This window comes from Salvelinus sp. IW2-2015, unplaced genomic scaffold (assembly GCF_002910315.2).
Source record: "Salvelinus sp. IW2-2015 unplaced genomic scaffold, ASM291031v2 Un_scaffold5819, whole genome shotgun sequence".
NCBI lineage: Eukaryota > Metazoa > Chordata > Actinopteri > Salmoniformes > Salmonidae > Salvelinus > Salvelinus sp. IW2-2015.
Window position 1 is genome coordinate 13,050 of NW_019947084.1, and position 8,168 is coordinate 21,217.

Genomic DNA, 8,168 nt, shown 5'->3' on the forward strand with positions numbered 1-8,168 from the left:
TATGTAGTGGTGAGGAGAATACTACAGCTGTCTATGTCTACTTAGTGGTGAGGAGATACTTAAGCTGTCTACTAATGTGTGAAGGAGATACTAACAGCTGTCTACTGTAGTGGTGAGGAGATACTACAGCTGTCCTTGTCTACTTAGTTGGTGAGGAGATACCTACAGCTGTCTACTATAGTGGTGAGGAAATACCTACAGCTGTCTACTGTAGTGGTGAGGAGATACCTCCACAGCTGTCTACTATAGTGGGTGAGGAGATACCTACAGCTGTCTACTATAGTGGTGAGGAGATACTTACAGCTGTCTATGTAGTGGTGAGGAGATACCTACAGCTGTCTACTGTTACTATAGTGGTGAGGAAGATACTACAGCTGTCTACTGTAGTGGTGAGGAGATACTACAGCTGTTAACTGTCTACTATAGTGGTGAGGAGATACCTACAGCTGTCTACCTCTTAGTGGTGAGGAGCATACCTACAGTGTCTCACTGTCTACTATAGTGGTGAGGAGATCTAAGCTGTACTAGCTGTCTACTATAGTGGGGTGAGGAGATACTACAGCTGTCTACTGTAGTGGTTGAGGAGATACTACAGTCTGTCTACTGTAGTGGTGAGGAGATACCTACAGATGTCTACTGTATAGTGGTGAGGAGATCCCTAACAGCTGTCTACTATAGTGGTGGAGGAGATACCTACAGCTGTCTACTGTAGTGGTGAGGAGATACCTACAGTGTCTACTATAGTGGTGAGGAGATACCTACAGCTGTCTACTGTCTACTGTAAGTGGTGGAGGAGATACCTACAGCTGTCTACTATATGAGTGGTGAGGAGATACCTACAGCTGTCTACTATAGTGGTGAGGAGATACTTACGCTGTCTTACTATATGGTGGAGGAGATACCTACAAGCTGTTTACTGTCTATGTAGTGGTGAGGAGATACTTACAGCTGTCTACTGTATGGTGGTGAGGAGATACCTACGCTGTCTACATGTAGTGGTGAGGTGATACTAAGCTGTCTACTGTCTACTGTAGTGGTGAGGAGATACTTACAGCTGTCTACTGATAGTGGTGAGGAGATACCTACAGCTGTCTACTGTAGTGGTGAGGAGATACCTACAGCGTTACTGTCTACTATAGTGGTGAGGAGATACCTACAGCTGTCTACTGTAGTGGTGAGGAAGATACCTACAGCTGTCTACTACTGTGTGGTGAGAGAGATACCTTACAGCTGTCTACTTAGTGGTGAGGAAGTACCTACAGCTGTCTACTGTAGTGGTGAGGAGATACCTACAGCTGTCTACTGTCTACTTAGTGGTGAGGAGATACCTACAGCTGTCTACTGTAGTAGTAGTGAGGAAATACGCTTACAGCTGTCTACTGTATGTGGTGAGGAGATACCTACAGCTGTCTACTATAGTGGTGAGGAGATACCTACTAGTGTCCTACTGTCACGTGTGGTGAGGAGAATACCTACTAGCATCTGTCTACTGTAGTGGGGGTGAGGAGATACCTACACTGTCTACTGTTACTACTAGTGGTGAGGAGATACCTACAGCTGTTCTACTGTAGTGGTGAGGAGATACCTACAGCACTGTCTACTATAGTGGTGAGGAGATACCTACAGCTGTCTACTGTAGTGGTAGAGGATACCTACAGCTGTTACTGTTACTATAGTGTGAGGAGATACCTACAGCTGTCTACTGTATGTGGTGAGGAGATACCTACAGCTGTCTACTGTAGTGGTGAGGAGATACCTACAGCTGTCTACTGTAGTGGTGAGGAGATACCTACAGCTGTCTACTGTCAGTGGTGAGGAGATACCTACAGCTGTCTACTATAGTGGTGAGGAGATACCTACAGCTGTCTACTGTTAGTGGTGAGGAGATACCTACAGCTGTCTACTATAGTGGTGAGGAGATACCTACAGCTGTCTACTGTAGTGAGTGGTGAGGAGATACCTACAGCTGTCTTACTCTACTATAGTGTGAGGAGATCTACTAGCTGTCTACTTATGTGGTGAGGAGATACCTACAGCTGTCTACTTACTAGTGGTGAGGAGATTACCTACAGCTGGTCTACTGTCTACTATAGTGGTGAGGAGATACTACAGCTGTCTTACTATAGTGGTGAGGAGATACTACAGCTGTCTACTTATGTGGTGAGGAGATACCTACAGTGTCTACTGTTGTCTACTACTGTTAGTGTGAGGAGATACCTACAGCTGTCTACTATAGTGGTGAGGAGATCCTTACAACTGTCTACTTAGGTGGGTGAGGAGATACCTACAGCTGTCTACTCTACAGTGGTGAGGAGATACCTACAGCTGTCTACTGTCAATTGGTGGTAGAGGAGATACCTACAGCTGTCTACTATAGGTGGTGAGGAGATACCTACAGCTGTCTACTGTAGTGGTGAGGAGATACCTACAGCTGTCTACTGTCTATGTAGTGGTGAGGAGAATACCTCTACGCTGTCTACTATAGTGGTGAGGAGATACCTCAGCTGTCTACTATAGTGGTGGGGAGATACCTACAGCTGTCTACTATAGTGGTGAGGAGATACCTACAGCTGTCTACTGATGTAGTGGTGAGGAGATACTACAGCTGTCCTACGTAGTGGTGAGGAGATACTACAGCTGTTTACTGTAGTGGTGAGGGAGATACTACAGCTGTGCTACTGTAGTGGTAAGGAGATACACAGCTGTCTACTTAGTGGTGAGGAGATACCTACAGCTGTCTACTATAGTGGTCGGAGATCTACAAGCTGTCCTACTATGTGTGTGAGGATACCTACAGCTGCTACTGTTCCTATGTATGGTGAGGAGATACTACAGCTGTCTACTATAGTGGTGAGAAGATACCTACAGCTGTCTACTGTAGTGGTGAGGAGATACCTACAACTGTCTACTGTCTACTATAGTGGTGAGGAGATACTCTACAGCTGTCTACTATAGTGGTGAGGATGAGTAGTACAGCTGTCTGTTCACTGTAGTGGTGAGGAGATACCTACAGCTGTCTACTTTATAGTGGTGAGGAGATACCTACAGCTTTGCTCTTACTGTAAGTGGTGTAGAGATACTACAGCTGTCTACTGTAGTGGTGAGGAGATACCTTACAGCTGTCTACTGTCTACTATAGTGGTGAGGAAGATACCTACAGTGTCTACTATAGTGGTGAGGAGATACCTACAGATACTGTTCTACAGCTTCTACTGTCTACTATAAGTGGTGAGGAGATACCTACAGCTGTCTACTGTCTACTGTAGTGGTGAGGAGATACCTACAGCTGTCTACTGTCTACTATAGTGGTGAGGAGATACTACGCTGGATAGGGAGATACTACAGCTGTCTACTGTAGTGGTGAGGAGATACCTACAGCTGTCTACTGTTAATGTAGTGGTGAGGAGATACCTACAGCTGTCTACTGTCTATATAGTGGTGAGGAGATACCTCCAGCTGTCTACTATAGTGGTGAGGAGAATACCTCCAGCTGTCTACTGTCTACTATAGTGGTGAGGAGATACCTCAGCTGTTACAGTCTACTGATAGTGGTGAGGAGAATACTACATGTGTCCTTACTGTTAGTGGTGAGGAGATACCTACAGGCTGTCTACTATAGTGGTGAGGAGATACCTACAGCTGTCTACTATAGTGGTGAGGAGATACCTACAGCTGTCTACTATAGTGGTGAGGAGATATTACAGCTGTCTACTGTAGTTGGTGAGGAGATACCTACAGCTGTCTATGTCTACTTAGTGGTGAGAGATACCTACAGCTGTCTACTGTAGTGGTGAGGAAGATACCTACAGCTGTCTACTATAGTGGTGAGGAGATACGCTACACTGTCCACTGTAGTGGTGAGGAAGATACCTACAGCTGTCTACTATAGTGGTGAGGTAGGATACCTAACGCTGCTACGTATAGTCGTGAGGAGATGTTCTACAGCTGTCTACTATATGGTGAGGAATACCTACAGCTGTCTACTGTAGTGGTGAGGAGATACCTACAGCTGTCTACTATAGTGGTAGGAGATACCTACAGCTGTCTACTGGTCTACTTAGTGGTGAGGAGATACCTACAGCTGTCTACTATAGTGGTGGAGGAGATACTACAGCTGTCTAGCTATGTGGTGAGGAGATACCTACAGCTGTTCTATCTGTAGTGGTGGAGGACGATACCTACAGCTGTCTACTATAGTGGTGAGGAGATACCTACAGCTGTCTACTGTAGTGGTGAGGAGATACCTACAGCGTGTCTACTATAGTGGTGAGGAGATACCTACAGCTGTCTACTGTAGTGGTGAGGAGATACCTACAGCTGTCTACTGTTACTGTAGGGTGAGGAGATACTACAGCTGTCTACTATAGTGGTGAGGAGATACCTGACTACTGTCTACTGTGTGGTGAGGGAGATACCTACAGCTGTCTACTGTAGGTGGTGAGGAGATTACTACAGCTGTCTACTATAGTGGTGGGAGATACCTACAGCTGTCTACTGTCACTGTAGTGGTGAGGAGGATACCTACAGCTGTCTACTTACTTAGTGGTGAGGAGATACTACAGCTTCTATGTAGTGGTGAGGAGATACCTACAGCTGTCTACTGGTAGTGGTGAGGAGATACCTACAACTGTCTACTATAGTGGTGAGGAGATACTACAGCTTGTCTACTGTAGTGGGTGGAGGAGATACTACAGCTGTCTACTGTATTGGGTGAGGAGAAACCTACAGCTGTCTACTGTAGTGGTGAGGAGATACCTACAGCTGTTCTACTGTATAGTGGTGAGAAGATACTACAGCTGTCTACTGTAGTGGTGAGGAGATACATACAGCTGGGTCTACAGCTGTCTTACTATAGTGGTGAAGGAGATACTACAGCTGTCTACTATAGTGGTGAGGAGATACCTAGACTGTCTACTTAGTGGTGGGAGATCCTACAATGTCTACTCAGAGCTGTGTGTTTGCGGGTGTTTCAGGAGGCTTCAGAAGCATCTCAGCTTCTCCAGATCCTCCAGGCCTTACAGCCAGCTCTCTCTATAGATGGGAAGGCCATCGCTGTGGAGTTCGCCAAGGGATCCAAACGGTACACACACACACACACACACACACACACACACACACACGTCATGTTCTTCTATCCTCGTGGGGACCTAAAATGAATTTCCATTCAAAATCCTATTTTCCCGTAACCCTAACTGTAACCCTGAGCTTAAAATAGCCGTTGTCCTCATTGTTCTCCACCAAGGAGAATTTCCCTTGTTTTATTATCCTTGTCGGGAGTTTGGGGAATTTTAGGATAGAATAACAGACAYATGCATTCAGAAAGTATTCATACACCTTGACACATCCCAGAAAGACAGTGAAAACATGTTTTTATAAATTWTACATAKGTTRTCYCACCCCTGAGTCAATACTTTGTAGAAGCACCTTTGGCGGCGGTTACAGCTGTGTSTCTTTCTGGMTAAGWCTAACATGCCGACCAAACRGMCTCCGCGCYTGCGTCCTCCTGCGGCATCGTGCGCACGTTTGGTTTTGTCTGTCGCCACCAGAGATGTTCACGAGACGCAGGTTAAAATACAAAAAAACAACTTTGAACCAACTATATTAATTTGGGGATAGTGTTACGTTCCCCAGCAAGAAAACCAAKAATGTCACTCAAACAGAAGGGTGAACTGACATAGAATCACTTGCCAACAACCAAAACGAAACAGGTGTGGTTTTAGGAMGGGTTCTGAAAGACACTCATGGAGGCGTCCACTGAAAGTTGACTAGCAACAACAACTGGGACCTAAAAGACACCCAGCATGAACGCCCACTAAATGTGCCCGAGAAGAGGCAAAGAAGAAGAAAAATCCACACCAAACATAAAGACAGGAAGTAAACCAAAAAGGTGAGTAAAATGAACCAGGGAAATCAGATGAAGGATTGTTGTCTAGAAATCAAAATAGGGCGAGCCAACTAAAGAGTTTACCCTCCACATCTATCAAAACAGCTGGACACTGGGCCAGCCACTCTTAAATATCACCTGGGCCAGCCACTCTAATATCACCTGGCCAGCCGTCTTAAATATCACCTGGGCCACCGCTCTTAAATATCACCTGGCAGCCGCTCTTAAATAGCACCTGGGCCAGCCGCTCTTAAATAGCACCTGGGCAGCCGCTCTTAAATTAGCACCTGGCCAGCCGCTCTTAAATAGCACCTGGGCCAGCCGCTCTAATAAGCACTTGGGCCTGCACCGGCAAACACAGACTAACGAGGTGACACCAATCGGTGAGTCCTACGTGCTAACGAGCTATACGTGCTAAAGTCCAACCTCAAAACATAAATGGAAAAACAAAAAGACCTGTAACACCAAATATATCCTACATTTTTTGTTGGACAAGTTTACTCACCACCAACAGAAAACAACTCCCATTATACAACTTAATTAACTTAAATGCGTCCGTACTTAAATACGCCACCTTTTCCAATGGTGTTTACTGGTTGTAAACAATTAAATATACAGTACCATTCAAAAGTTTGACACACCTACTCATTCAAGGGTTTTTCTTAGTGTTAATTTGTAACCGATTCAGGAAACTAGTTGGCGTAGGTGCAAGTCACGACTTCACATGAGAGCTTTTGAACGTAAAAATATGTTTTTATCAAAAATGCGTTTTTTGGGCAGAAATACCTTCTGGAACATGTGAACTTTCATGTGCCTTAATATCAAACTTGTATGTCATCTGTAAATACGAATAAACATTTTAAAATTAAGAGCCTAGTTGGTTTAGCCATGGAAAAAGTCAGCAACCTTCCGCTAGCCATGATTGGCTGAGATAATGAGTGGGCTGGACATATCCCGAGAGATGAGTTTGGATTGGTCTACGGTGTTGCATCTTGTGTCTATAAAATGAGCTGCTCGTAATGCCTAGATAATCCTTTTCTACTGCAGATTTTTTCTAAAGATATAACGTTAATATAACGTTAGCCATGGAGAACTGCAAATATTGTTGCTAATACTTTCAATAACATTGCTGCCCTGAATTTATCAGGCGCTATCGACAAAGGTCAGTGGGAAAAAGTTGATGATGGACTACTTTCTCTGCACGAAGATCGTGCCATACAATGCCGACTCTCTTGTCACTGAAAATAACACGTTTTGAAATCAGTGGAGCACAACGGGCCAAACAAGCTGTGCAAACTAAACGGAAAGAACACAGGATGTCTGATAAAAGGGGTTGCACTCTGCCGTGAAGCGTTCATCCATGTATACAGGTAAGAGTCTAGATTACAGATTCAGATATTATACGTTTCTTATGTTGTCAGAAAGTTGTTTTCATTGCAAGTTAAAGCTTGCTGTTAGCTAGCTAGCTAGCTGACGTTAGATGGCTGGCTTTCTAACTACATTGAACCTAATGTTATTTAGGTTGCTATGACAATCGGTTTGCGTTGCTAGTAACGTTACTCTATGGATCGGGATTATAGTTTTTTTTTTTTTAGCTACGCTAACGTTAACGTGACATGTCTAAACAAAAGACCCAAAATTAAAGCTTGCTAAAAAATAAAAAAGTAAAGCTTGCTGTTCGCTAGCTAACGTTAGCTGTTAGGTGGCTGGCTTGCTAGCTAACATTAACTTATGTGTGTGTAACGTTAGTGATGTTTTCTCAGAATGCCATTTCGCATTGCTAGTTATAGCCTAATGTTAGCTAGCTAACATTGAACTTATTGTTAACTTTAGCTAGCTGTGACAATCGGTTTGTATTGCTAGTGAAAAGCTTGCTGTTAGCTAGCCAGCGGACATTAGAAGGCTAGCTTAGCTTAACATTACATGTATGAACTGTGTATAGTGACGTTATCTCAGAATGCCGTTTCACATCTATGTATAATAATGCTACAATACTTGTAATCTGGAATTTCTTTCAGCATCAGCAGAACCCTCTGACTCTAATCACCAGTATTACAAGTCATCAAAAAGAGAGCTGGCCCAAGCAAGGCAGCAGCTCAGTCATCAACTACATGACCATTTCTTCACCAACTACGGGAGTTGTGGAAACACGCTGTGGACCTGAATTTGTGATAACTGCAGTGGCCAAAAACAAGAAACAAGTTTGTTATCTGGTAATGTGCCAGGCGGACCATGCACAAGCTCCACCACAGTCTGGACCTTCACTTCCTGATCACAGGCCAAA

At 44.3% G+C, this 8,168-nt stretch overlaps 1 long non-coding RNA gene across 1 annotated transcript; it reads left to right on the top strand.

Moving 5' to 3' along the window:
- The first annotated feature begins 233 nt into the window (after positions 1-233).
- Positions 234-7,958, top strand: LOC139026790 (uncharacterized). The gene is made up of 4 exons (XR_011478731.1): positions 234-252; positions 4,984-5,080; positions 7,032-7,254; positions 7,903-7,958. It is a non-coding gene; the product is annotated as an uncharacterized lncRNA (long non-coding RNA).
- The last annotated feature ends 210 nt before the right edge of the window (positions 7,959-8,168 follow it).